The 14,019-nt window shown below is 46.8% G+C and overlaps 1 pseudogene; it reads left to right on the top strand.

Moving 5' to 3' along the window:
* The first annotated feature begins 711 nt into the window (after positions 1–711).
* Positions 712–4,019, top strand: LOC111534894 (annotated as a pseudogene).
* Positions 4,020–14,019: the final 10,000 nt, after the last annotated feature.

Below are 14,019 nucleotides of genomic sequence, written 5' to 3'. Positions count from 1 at the left end.
TCTCAGGTGGACACCTGGACCCCAGGTGGATACTAGGCTCTAAATCAATACCAGGTCTCAGGTTGTCCTCAGGAACCATGTGGACATTAGTCATCAGGAGGTTACCTAGGCCCAAAGTGGACATCAGGCCCCATGTTGACACAAGAACTAGTTGGAAGTCAGGCCCGAGGTAGATACCCAGGTACTAGGTAAATACTTAGGTCCCAAGATGACAGCAGGCCCTACGTGAACACACAGAACTCAGGTGTACATCAGGCCTCAGGTGTACATCTGAGTTCATCTGGAATCTGGTGTTACAGGCCCCATGTAAACACCAGGCCTTAGGTAGATACCCAATCCCTAGGTGGATATCAGAGCTCAGATTGACACAAAGTCCCCGGTAGACATGATGCACCAATGAATATCCAGGCCCCAGGTAAATACCTAGGCCCCAAAATGACACCAGGGTCTATGTGGACACACAGGCCCCAGGTAGGAAACAGGCCCAAGGTGGACACTGGACTGGACATCAGGTCCTAGGTTAACAACCTTGCTTCAACTTGACACCAGGCCCCAAGTGAAAAGCTGGACACTAGTCCCCTGGTGAATACTTAGGCTCAAAGTTGACATCAGGCCCCGTGTGAACATAAGACCCCAGATAGACACTTATGCCCTAAGTGGACATCAAGCTTCAGGTGGTTCCCCAGTCCCAAGGTTAACATCAGGACCCAGATGGGCACCAGTTATCAAGTGGATTCCCAGTCCTCAGGTGAATATCAGGCCCTAGGTGGATACCTGGCCCAGGTGGATACCAGGATCCTGGTAGACATCAGGTCCCAAGAAGACACTAGAACCCAGGAGTACATTAGGCCACAGATTAATACCAAGGCACCAGATGAATACCAGTCCAACTTGTGGACATCAGGCCTGAGAAGTGTCCTTGGGCCCCAGGTGGATATCAGGCCACAAGCGAACATCCTGTACCCAGATGAACATCAAGCTTCAGGTAGACCTCATGCCCCAGGTGAACTCCAGGCTCCAGCTGAACATCAGGCCATAGGTGGATGCCCAGGTTCCAGGTGCACATCTGACCACAGTTGGACATTCAACTCCAGGTGACCATCAGGCCATGAGTGAATACACGGTTTCCAGGTGGATATCAGGTCAAAGATGAACATCAGTCCCCCAGTGGACATCAGGCCCAAGGTGGACACTGAACTAGAAGTTTATATCAGGCCACATATTGACACCTAGTCCCAGATGAACATCAGGCCCCAGGTGGATACCCAGGCTCCCAGTGAATTTCAGACACCAGGTTGACATTCAGGCCCCCATTGGTCATTTGGCTCATGTGAACTCAGACCCCAGGTGCACATGGTGTCTCAACTGGACACCAACCCCTAGTTTGATACCCAAGTCCCAGGTGGACACTAGGTCCAAGGCTGACACTCAAGCCCTAAGTGAACACCAAACTCTAGGTGAATAATTTAACCTGTGTGGTCATTAGGACCCAGCTAGATACCAGTCCCCAGGTTAACACAATGCCCCAGGTGGGCATCTAGGCACCAGCTGAACATCAGGTCCTATGTAAACACCCGGGTCTCAGGTGAACACTGTGTCCCAGGTGGACATCAGGGCCTAGGTGGATACGGGGTCACAGGTGGACTTCTAGCCCCTGGTAGACATCCACTCCCAGGTGGACATAATCGTTTCCATGGATAGACCATTCCCAGGTGGACATCAGGCCTCAATAGGCTGGCAGTCACCAGGTAGACATCAGGACTCAGATGGACACCAAGTTTCCAGATGTACAGCAGGCCTCAGCTGAACCCCAGACTCATATGGACATCAGGCCACAGGTAGACACCATGCCTTAGGGAGATACCTAACTTCAAGTGGACATCAGACCCAAAGTGGACACCCAGTCCCCAGGTGGACAATCAGGCCCCAGGCACATATCAGGCCTCAAGTGGACACCCAGGTTCCAGGTTGGTATCCAGCTCCCAGGTGATCACCAGGCCCCAGGAAGACACCAGGCCTTCAGTGGACAACAGGATGCAGTAGGTCATCAGGCCACAGCTAGATACAAGTCCCTGGTGAACATAAGGCCCCAGTGGGACACAGATCTAAGGCAGACATCAGGCCCCAGGTGAACATACAGACCCGAGGTGGAATTCACCATGAGGGGAACATTCGGCCCCAGGTGCACATTAGGCCCCAGGTAAATACCCAGTCCCCAGGTGGACATCAGCCCGCAGGTCAACTACAGCCCCCAGGTTGATATCTGGTCCCTAGGTGGCTACCCAGTCTGCAGGGTAATATTAGGCCCGTGTAGGATCCCAGGCACCAAGTGGATTCCTAGGCCCCTGGTGAACATCAGGCACAGGTGTCAAAGAGGCCCTGGGGAAACATAACTGTGTACAGGTAAGGAGTTGACCTGTGGGGAGGGTGAGCAGTCAGCAGCCCACTGGGATCCTGAGTAGGTCTTCTGGAAGGAGGAGGCTGAGTAGGTTTTCTGGAAGGGGATGGAACCTTCAAGAAGCAACCTCACTTCCATGGTGAGAGACCCTGAAGGCACTTAGAATTCTTGTAACCAGGCCAGGCACGGGGTGGCTCACACCTGTAATCCCAGCACTTTGGGAGGCCGAGGTGGGCAGATCTTGAGGTCAGGAGTTCGAGACCAGCCTGACCAACATGGTAAAACCCCATCTCTACTGAAAATAAAAAAAATAAAAAAATAACTAGCCGGGTGTGGTGGTACACGCTTCGTGCTTGTAATCCCAGCTACTCAGGATACTGAGGCAGGAGAATTAATTGAACCCAGGAGGCGGAGGTTGCAGTGAGTCAAGATCATGCCACTGCACTCCAGCCTGGGCAACAGAATGAGACTCTATATAAAAAAAAAAAAAAAAAAGAAGAAGAAGAAGAAGAAGAATTCGGGTAACCAGGCACCCACATCCTAGGATCAGCCCTGTAGCCAGCTAACTTGGTGGGAGACGCTCAAGAAAACAAGATGTCCTTGTGCTGCATCCCCACATCTCGAGGCTGCTGCTTCAGGAATGGCGGGAGTGAGAGCCTTTCTTTTCCGACGATACCCATGTAGGCTCATCCCTCACCCCAGATGCCTCTGGCCATGTGGCAGAAGGCCCCTCCAGGTACCTACCACAGTACAGGAGTCACCAGGTAGACAGCAGGTCCCAGATGGACACCAAGGCCCCAGATGGAGCTATCAGGCCAGGCCTCACCAGTGATCCCACCAGTGCCACATCTGCACATTGTCCTTGTCCAGCTGGAGCCTCTGGAGCTCATTGAGACACAGGCACATGGTGAAGTCACCTGCAGTCTGGAAGACTTTCCAGGGTGTTGTTTTCAGGCTGAAATTCCTTTAAATTTAGTGAGGTTGTTTTCATGTTTAGAAATTCCAGTGGAAAGTGAGTGATATTGGTGACTTTTCTCCTTTTTCAGCTCCTGCTTCAGGTGCAGAAATATAGCTATTTCCAGTGCCAGCTGTTGAGCCAGCACCAGCACCAGGGGAAGGGCCCCTCCAGGGAGAGTGCTGGAGCTAGATTCAGCTCCAGAGCCCTCCTGCCCCTGCCGTGGGACTGCCCAGGACCAGCCCAGTGAAGAGCTGCCTGACTTCGTGGCACCTGCTGTAGATCCACCAGCCTCAGCTCTTGAGCTGAAAGTGTGGCAGGAGCTAGAGGTGTCAGAGACGGGGTGACCAGCACAGCTCCAGCCAGCAGCTCCCTCACTGCTCCCAGTCCAGGGCTCAGTGGAAACCATGGAGGCAGAGACCAGGATGTGCAATCTGGGCTCTTCTGCCTCACTGGAGAGGGACTTCTCTCATTCAGCAGAGCAGCAGCCCAGCTGCTGAAGAGCCTGCTGCTACTGCTGCTGGGAGTGTTTGCCTGCCTGCAGGAGAGCAGGAAAAGGCGCCTGTAAGCAATGGTGCCAGCAGGTCCTCCTGCTCCCAGAGGCGGCCTCCTCCTCTAGGCATGGAGGTTTGCCCTCAGCTGGGCATCTGGGTCGTTTGCCTATAATGTGCTGCCCAGGATGGGCTCTTCTTGACAGGAGGACAGGGGGTGAGGAGGCCAGGGAGCCTCTCCAAAGGAAGCTTTCCAACTCAGCAGCTACACCCCAGAATCTCCATGCCTCCACCTGCCCAAGGATTTATCCACAGCGCAACTATGAATTTCAAGTTTCTACAATAACATTGAAATAAAGTTTGACTTTTTGAAACTTCCATGACTTCTTTCACTCCCTAATACTGTAGATGGTGTTTTTGAGGCGATGTTGAAAACCTCTGCTATTTGTGGGTTTTGTTGTGGTTTTGTGTGATTAAATTACCATCTGATCAAGTGATATTGAAAACCCTTCAGATATGGCTTTTAGAAGACTTTGACTTACTTTTGCTTGTGTTGACTCTCCCTCCAGCTGTTTGGAAAGAGGGATCAAGTAAGTCCATTTCTCAGGCAGATCAATCACCTTTTGCCACCATAGCTTTAGCATCCGTTTCCAGAATTTGGTGTACAAGTTGATATGTTGGTGTTTTTAACAAATCTGGCATTAAAACAGAATGCCATAGATGAGGAAGCTTATAAACAAATTTATTTCTCTCAGTTCTGAAGATGAAGTGGTCAGCAGATTCCAGTCTGGTGTGGGCTTGCTTCTGGTTCATAGACAGCCATGTTTCTACCATGTCCTCACATGACAGAAGGGATGAGGGAGTTCTCTATGGTGTCTTTGATAGGGGCTACTAATCCCACTCCTGTGGTCCCTGCCTTCGTGATCTAATCATCCCCCAAGGCCCTACCTCCAAATATCATCACATGGGGAATTAGATTTCAACACTTGAACTTGATGGGGACAATAACATTTGGTTTATAGCATTAGGTTACCCAGAGCCTTGTGCACTCAGAGGAAATCCAAAATCTTCTACAAGTATTTGCTGGTCCCCTCTGGGCTTAGGGAAATCTTTAATTGCAGCTCTTGATTCAGCTTGGTCCAAGCTTAAATTCTACATTTGCCTGCATAACTTATCCATGGGACAGAGGGAAGTTTAGATGCAACTGACAATTTGAGTTTTAGGACAATTGATGGAAGAAGGCTTGGCATCTGGATGAGAATTGGAGGGAGAATAGAACAAAGGCACAGAAGGAGAGTGAGCACAATGAGAAAGGGGAAGAGGGACATCTGGTCATAAGGGCCAACTGGAGGTCCGGGAAGGTAATTTTCCTTGGATTTTTAACTCAGACCACATATCACATCAGAATCACCTGAGGGAGATATTTCCAATACATATTCCTGGGTTTCTTCTCTTGGAAATTTTTATTTCTTAAATCTTGAGTTGTGCCAATTTATCTGTATTTATCATAAGAATTTTGGATAATTCTCACTTATCCAGAACTCCAGGTGATATCTCACAAGAGAGACTGCTACACTGTGGTGCATTGGCAAGACTGCAACTTTAAGAAGTGTGACTTTTATTGCTGCTGAATTATTTTATCTCATACCCAGTTGAAAGTAAAGGATATAAAGTGCTTAGGTTGAACACAAAGTCCTCTGCCATAGGGAACATCTTCAGCAGCCACACTAGCAGACGGATGGGTGGTAATGGTGGAGTGGATGGCTCTTCACTTCTGACAGGGTGTCTGCTTATGTGTTAAACAAAATAGTATAGTATATATTTCATTAAGAAATCTGCTAAAAAATGAAGTAAAATAGGTTCATATTCTTAAGAGGCACAGTATTTGCTATGGCAGCAATACCAAAAGGCTTAAGTATCAATAATGTGCATAGTAGCTACAAACATTTTTGCATAGATAAAACAATGTGAGTATCTACATATGACAATAACTCATGCAAAAAATATTTTTAACTGAGACAAACCATTTTATACACAACAAATGTTATCACTGTATTTTGAGGTAATATGTTGTTTGTATATAGATGTTATAAATAATACTTATTTAAGTTATTCATCATTTATACAACAAATAATTCTTTGGAATCTACAAAATGCTGGTTTTGTTCTAGGCACTGAATGTACAAATTAAAATATAATATTTGTGCTTAGAGTGTGGTAGATTAAAAAATACAAAATAAGCCGGGCACAGTGACTCACACCTGTCATTCCAGCACTTTGGGAGGCTGAGACAGGTGGATTACCTGAGGTCAGGAGTTCAAGACCAGCCTGACCAACATGGTGAAACCCCATCTCTACTAAAAATACAAAATTAGCCTAGGGTGGTGACACATGCCTGTAATCCCAGCTACTCTGGAGGCAGAGGCAGGACAATCGCTTGAAACCAGGAGGTGGAGGTGGCAGTGAGCCGAGATCGCACCATTGCACCCCAGCCTGGGAAACAAGAGCGAAACTCTAATATATATATATACACACACACACACACACACACACACACACACACACATACACACACACAGATTGTACTGCTGCAAATAAGAGTTACTAATAAAAAACTTCAGGAAACCTACTGTGATTATTTTTTATAGGAATGGATATTTTAATACAGGTCTCTTGTTTTTTCTTGTGGAAATAAATGACAAGATGGAATTTCTGGGTGTTGGGTATGTGAATATTTCAGTAGAGCAGGTGTGGTAAGTTTTTCAGAGACATTTTACCATCTTACTTGCCCATCAGCAACTCGTAAGTTATTGTGTGGAACAACATCCTCTCCAACAACCTCCACTAGCAGTCTTTGTAAAGTTTGTCAATTAAATGGGTGTTTTTTTGTTTTTGTTTTCATTTTTTGAGATAGTCTCACCCTGTTACCCAGGCTATAGTGCTGTGTCGTGACCTTGGCTTACTGCAGTGTCTGCCTTCCAGGTTCAAGTGATTCTCCTGCCTTGGCCTCTCAAGCAGCTGGGACTACAGGTGCCACCCACCACAGCCAGCTAATTTTCATAATTTTAGTAAAGACGGGGTTTCCTCATATTAGCCAGGTTGTTCTCAAGCTCCTGACCTCAGATGTTCCACCCGTCTCAGCCTGCCTCCCAAAGCGCTGGGATTAGTCATGAGCCACCGCACTTGACTGGGTTTTCTTTTCATTTCTTTCTTTTTTAAAAATATATACTTTAAGTTCTGGGATAAATGTGTAGAACGTGCAGGTTTGTGATGTAGGTGTACATGTGTCATGGTGGTTTGCTGCAAAATGGGTGTAGGTTTTGCAGGTAATTGTTATATTATTAAAAGATAACAGAATACCTAGCTAAAAAAAACGTGAGGAGGCATTGATGGGCACATGTTTACCGAGTACATCCTGACTTCAAAATTAAAACTAATCCAATTTATGCCTCTGCAGTCCAATAAAATTTTTCCTTAAGAATCCGGAGATCAGACATTCATTTCAGCCACCACTCCAATATGGTTCTCCACCTACTCACTCCAACGAAGCTGCTTATATCAAAACATAAGTGCTATGCATATTGTTATATTAGAAATTGAACCATAACTCCTCGGCCTTTGTCTTAATTTATGTATCAGCAGCACTGCACACAGTTAATCTCCACCTCCTCTTCGTGAAACTTTTCTTGATAGAATTCCAGAACGCTTAACCTACTTTCCCCCACCAAATTTTTAATAATTACCCCTAGTCCTTTTGTTCAGGTTTCATCTTTACTATTTTTTAAATGTTAGAGAACCATTAGGTTCAGGACTTTAACTTCTTATCTTTCTTATCTTCGCTTTCTTACTACATTTTGTGTCATTAATTTCCTGATAGTTCATATTACACCTAAACTCAGGACACTACACCCAACACTCCCTGACTTATCCACTTGGATGTCAGTCAGGAATCTCAAAATTAATATGTCTATATGGAACCACTGGTACTCCCCAAACTTGCTCTTCCCCATTCTGTTTAATGGCAATTCCCATTTTATACTTTCTCAGCTCAATATATTTGGTGTCCCCTTTTAATTTTCTCTGTCTCTGTAGCTCTGTCACTCTCTTTCTGTATCTGATTCTCTCACCTTTCTCCTCTCTTTTGCTCACTGTCACTCTTGCTCTCTTTCCCTGTTTCACACACACACAAGCACACACAAACACATACACATATTTTCAGATCTGATGTGTATGGATTCCTGCAAGCTTTATCTTTAAAGTATAGTAATTCCAGATGTTGTTTCCAAATTCACCTTCCCACCCCCACCACTTGGTAACTATAGCGCTTCCCTCACAGGGCCAAGATTCTACTGCAGAGATTTCTTAGGGAAACAATGAGAACTATTATACATTCTTATTTCAAGGACCCTTAAAATTATAGGATTGCCATATTTGATACTAATTTAAGCTTCTGTCATTGCCCTTTTTCAATCCAGTCTCCACACAGCAACCACAATACGCAAGAAGTCTCAGCCATATTACCACACTCCTGCTGTAATGTCCCTACTCCATTGCTTCTTTTCTCCTTCATAACAGTTTAAGTTTAATGAAGCTGTGCAACTTCACATATTTTTCCATGAGCTGGAGATCACTTGGTGTAAGGTAAATGATCAGTAAATATTTTCAAATAACAGAATCCATGAATAACAGCTTTGTTTCCTCTAAGAGTACATTTACTTTTAAAAATCAAGAAAACAGATTGGTCAAGAGAATTCTGCTTGTTTTGATTTGTTATCACTGGATTAGTTTAGCTGTGTTAGTATAAATGTCAGTGTGGAAAGCTGTAAGCACTTCCTAAACTTTAAAATGAAAGGCATGAAATTTAAATATCTGCTCCTTTTATTCGAGCAACCAAAAAACACAATTTTTAAAATATATTTTATATGCGTATAAAATCTAAATTAATTTTTCTCTCTTTATCCCTGAATACTTTTTAAAGTTATTCATGTCCGCATTATTTTTTAATCCACTTCAATAACATTTTAAAATATATTTTCAACTTCATTAAGAATATCTTTGTGTTCCACTGAATATCTTGCCAAATAATTAAACATTAGCAGTATAATTTCCTCACAAACATTATTTAATTTGTTTGATTAAACATAGATTTCCTACTGTGAACTCATAATTTCATTCAAGTATAATATATTCTACTTGACATTGGCGGGGTTTTCATATCATGTATTTGTCACTGAAATTGGTTTTTGATATTTGAACCACAAGTTTATAATTGTATTGTTGGTTAGACTGGTCTATAGAATCCTTTGTTTTGATTCTGTGGTTTATTCATTAGAGAGTAGCTGTGGTACTGTAAATTTTGACATCAAAAGCTTAAAACATTTTATACATTTTAAAACAAAGTGCATGGCATTTAAATACCTATTCCTTAAAATTTGGAAGAAAGGTTAACACCATATAAACCCAGAACCTGTATTTTTAGATTAGTAGCATGTAGACATTTTCAATTTCTTCTAAAGTTGGAAAAAATAAACATTTTATATTCATAGAATTCTTGATAAGAGAAGGTAAATACTTAACTTTCACTTAAAAGAAATTTGGTTATATTGGAAGGAAATTTGGCTAATATAAGTTAGAAACACTTCTAATTAAAACAATAATTTAAGATAAATAATGCTCAAAGAAGAGTGGTCATTGTATTTATTCCAGAGAGAGGAAGTTTATCCTGATCTGGCTGTAATAACGTGGTAGGTAGAACTGTTGGCGTGGACACCCAAGCAAGGAAGGGAAGCTAGTGTCTCAAGGGGTCACACTGAGATGGAAAGGGGTCAGGGCCCAGGCTGTTGATGTCACCTGGACTCAACCACCATGTCTCAAAAGAAGAAATGATCTTCCCCTCCTAGTGTTGAGCCAAACCAGGAGCTTGGCAGTGTTGCACACAGGATAGTCCTTGCTGGAGACATGTGGAGACATGTTTGACAAGTTGCCGAGGTGTCTGACCAGGCCAGGCCCTTGTCATGAAATGAGTTTACATCCTGAGGAAGCCTTTTTATTGGAAACCTGACAAGGATCCAATTTCCCCTTTGTCTTAACCCTAGAGGAGCACAGTAGACAGGAAGGAGGTCACCCAGGTGGCTGCTCCTGCTTGGCCCCTACTTCCCAGACCATTCCAGGCAGGGAGAGCCACTGAGCCAACTCCATGGACTGTCCACATGGGGTCTGGACCCAGCCACCCTCCTGTGCCTGGCAGGTAGCCTCTGGGCCATCACAGGACCCATTGTGTGGTGATCAGTGGCCCACTGCCTGCCTTCCTGGCAGGTGCAGTTCACAGGTACTGCCCCAGGCCTGGCACAGTGGCCTTCCCAGCCTGGCCCAGGAGAGTGGGCATGAATGATCCTTGTCTGTGCCCCTTCGGGCCATGTGGGTTTGGACACTCACTGCAGAAGTCCCTCCAGGCCCCTTGTCAAATGAGTTATGTGTGACTTGCTTAGCCCTCATGCCCAGGGTCGGAGAGGAGTGGAGTCTGCACCCTAAATCCCCTAGGGTCTGAAGGCAGTCTCCCAGGAGATCTCTGTCCTCTCCAGTGACATAAGCTTCCCACATGGTCTCAGCTCTCTCAGGTGACATGCTTCCATGGTAACTCTGGCTCTTGCAGGAGGTGGGCTACCACAGGGACATGAGTTGCCTAACTGCCATCTTCCTCCTGTATCTGCCGGATGAAGACACCTTCTGGGCACTGGATCAGCTGCTGGCCGAGGAGAGGCACTCCCTGCAAGGTAGGTGGTCAGCTGCCCCCAGGTCCTCACACAATCAGGCCATGGGACAGCCACCCTTGTTGGGCAATCCTGACATGCAGGCAAGTCACCTTCCTTGCATCCCAGCTTGTTAGGAGCCTTCAGGACATCCCTGCTGAGGGTACACAGGAGCCCAGAGTTGAACAGGGACCCTTTCACTTCAAGTCAGACACATTTTATCCCCAACAGCACAGGGCACTGTGGCCTCCCCCGGCCACCCCGTGTGTCCCAGAGCCACAGCCCTCTAGGCCTGACTTCGTACAGGTGACTGTCACTTCCCCAGGAGTCCTCCTACCTTCCAGCTGGCCATACACCCAGCTGCCTTCCCCTTCCCAGCCCACATATCGGCCAATGAAGTTGAGATGGCAGTGGCTGCCCATCCCATGTCCCCTGCCCCATCCCATGTCCAGGAGATGGCCATGTAGCCCCAGGCACCAACCCCGTTCCCTCCACTGGCCACTGCCTACCTCAGCCCCGCCTCAAAGCCTCAAAGGCAGGCCTGCCCTCCTGGCACCTCTACCAAGTAGGCTGCCCTGCAGTGCCTCCAACTAGGGCCCACCTCCCTAGATCTGAGGCCACATGGTACGGTTGCCTGATGGAAAGGAGAAAGGCTTCAGGGTCCAAGATCTCCTGCCACTGTCCAGTTCTTCCAACTGACGGCTCCACATCTTGGGAGTTGGCTCTGATGCATGATGGCTCGGGGGCTTCTCAGTATTTTACAGCCCCAATACTGCCCAGCTCTGGAGGTTCCTATCCCACCAGGAGCAGGCATTACACAAATCCTTCCCAAAGATCATGTGACACCTGCTGAGTGGACTACACCCTCACCTCTTTCCCAGAGGCCCTGGGTCCCATGGGGCAGGGAAACAGGGGAAGATGGAGCTCCTCAAGGGGCTGACAAGAGGCTGAGTCCCAGCCACGGCCTCAGCCAAGATGAGGATTCTCCATGGGTTTGAAGTTGAGTTTTCTTTTCCTGCCCTGGAGGAGGAGGCAGAGGTGCTGGGACGGGGGCCGAGCTCCAGCTTAGCAGGGTTAGGGGAAGTGTGTCCACCAGGAGTCTGTGCATGGGGGAGTTGTTAGGGAAGCTTTGGCCAATGCTCAGTGTTCTGCCCCAGGGCAGCTCAGAGAGCACTGAGCATCTATGCTCCTCCTTTCAGGACCAGAAAGGACTGTGCATTGAGGTTTGCTGAGTTGGCTCTTCTGGTTTCATTGATGGGGTAAGGAGGCACAGGGAGATCCCAGTCCAGGGACCCTCCTGTCCCACAGTTCCCAGCTCCTGCAAGAGGACCTGGTTCACCCCCAGCCCACAGGGAGCACAGGGAGGTTTCAGCATGGCACAGAATCCAGACCCTCCCCAAGAAAGGGCATCCCACGGCAGACGCCAGGAGTCAGGCCCACTGCTGTTTTCACAATGTTCATTTTATAAGGTGATACAGTTTGGCTGCGTCACCACCCAAATCTCATCTTGAACTGTAACTTGAACTGTAATTTCCATAATCCTCATGTGTCATGGGAGGGACCCAGTGAGAGGTAACTGAATCATGGGGCACTTTCACCCATGCTGTTCTCATGATAGTGAGTTCTCATGAGATCTGATGGTTTTAGCAGCATCTGGCATTTCCCCTGCTTGAGGTGATGGATGCCCATTTACCCTGATATGATTATTACACATTGCATGCTTGTGTCAAAATATCTCACATACCCCATAAATATACACACCTACCATGTACCCATAGAAATTAACAATAAAAATAACTTAGAATTAAAAGTGTGAGTTTTTAAAGGTGAGGTTTGCTCTCCAGCGCTGGTCCCTGCCAGGTGTGACCTTCATGTCTTCTTTCCACAAGGTCTGGGCCCCCATCTGCAGAGGCTGACAGTTCCCAGAGTGACTTTCCTCAGAAAATAGGATCTTAAGGGAGACAGTCAGAGGAGGGGGCCTTGTGCTCCCCACTGCACAGCCCCTCATGGGGATTGGAAAGTGAGGGTCTCTGCCCACAAGTTGGCAGTCACCCTAAGCTGTGGTGTGGGAGGAAGCCTAGGGAATATAGGTCAGTACTGGAACAGCAGTTCCTGATCCTGACTTGGAGAAAGTGTCAAAATCCCGACATTCCTGACTCCTCCTTGTGGGATCCCCCAGCCTGCAGCTCTCACAGAGTTGTTGGGAGGGTCACCTGTGGTGATAGATTTGGAAGTGCTTTGTGAATGACGTGGTAGGCCTTCTTATTTCTGTCATTGGCCTTTCGACCTTCAATATTAATTGCCTGGGGATCTCCAGGCCTCAAGGTCTAATCCTGGAAGGGCACGAGGTGTCTGTAGTGGAACATTCTACACCTCCTGGGAGGTCCCTGACTTCCACCTTCACCTGGCATAGCCTCTGCTCCTGTTCCCTCAGCCTGGAGAGCTTGTCCAGGAGGACAGGGTGGTGCTGGATTGACCCCTTTAGAAACAGTCAGCTCTCCCTCTTCCTGGCTTGCCACATAGAATTCTGGGGCTCCATGCAGCATTTGTTGGAAATGAGTGGGAGACCTTCTAGGGCAGGGATCTGCCCCAGATGGGGACAGAGAAGTATCCTGGAGTCTGGGTGTCAGGAGTGTGAGCTCTACCCAGCTGGCCAGCCCCTGTCCCATGCTGCTCGGTGCATGATGTTTCCTGCACAAGCTTCCTTTAGAGGGAAGTTTCCAGAGTGACTGCAGTGAGGTCCATGCTGTTGGGGGTGACAAAGGAGCACTGGAGGCCCTCTGCTCTTACACTGGCAGGAGGTGGCCAAAGAGAAGCAGGCAGAGGAAGCTTCTCCAAGCAGGCTTGGAAAGAAATTTCCGCATATCATTCATGTCACTCTTGCCACTAGAAGGACAATATCTACATGGAGTGGAAGAAAACGACTATGCTGTGGGAGAGAATGGATCCATCCAGAACAGCAAGGCAGAAGGGGGAAATGTGCCCATTGCCAGAATTTTGAGTCTTTTGAAGACATTTTCCAGAATTCTACTTTTGAAGGATGCCCCTTTTGACAGTTACTGAGGAAGCAGTGGGACATTTTCAAAGACTTTTATATTTAAAAAAAACAAACAAAACAAAACAAAAATGCAATACAATGCTGTGGGTCTGTGTACAGGGTCGATGAAGAGCACAGCTGCCACTGTTCTTGTCACAGATGCTACGGGAAGTGCCTTAACACACACAGATGTGCTTCATGCAACCTGGTGAGGAACATCTCTAAAACATTTTACAGTTGAGAAAATTCAGTGTCGAGGAGGTTGAATGCGTTATCCAAGATCACACCTATGTCCTGACAGAATCAGGGTTCAGTGCAGAATTTTGTATCATGAATTATGGGCGTATATTTTCAACAAGAGTAAAACTCTGTCTCAAAAAAAAAAAAAA

This window comes from Piliocolobus tephrosceles, unplaced genomic scaffold, assembly GCF_002776525.5.
Source record: "Piliocolobus tephrosceles isolate RC106 unplaced genomic scaffold, ASM277652v3 unscaffolded_423, whole genome shotgun sequence".
Lineage (NCBI taxonomy): Eukaryota > Metazoa > Chordata > Mammalia > Primates > Cercopithecidae > Piliocolobus > Piliocolobus tephrosceles.
This window is presented reverse-complemented; position numbering and strand designations above follow the sequence as displayed.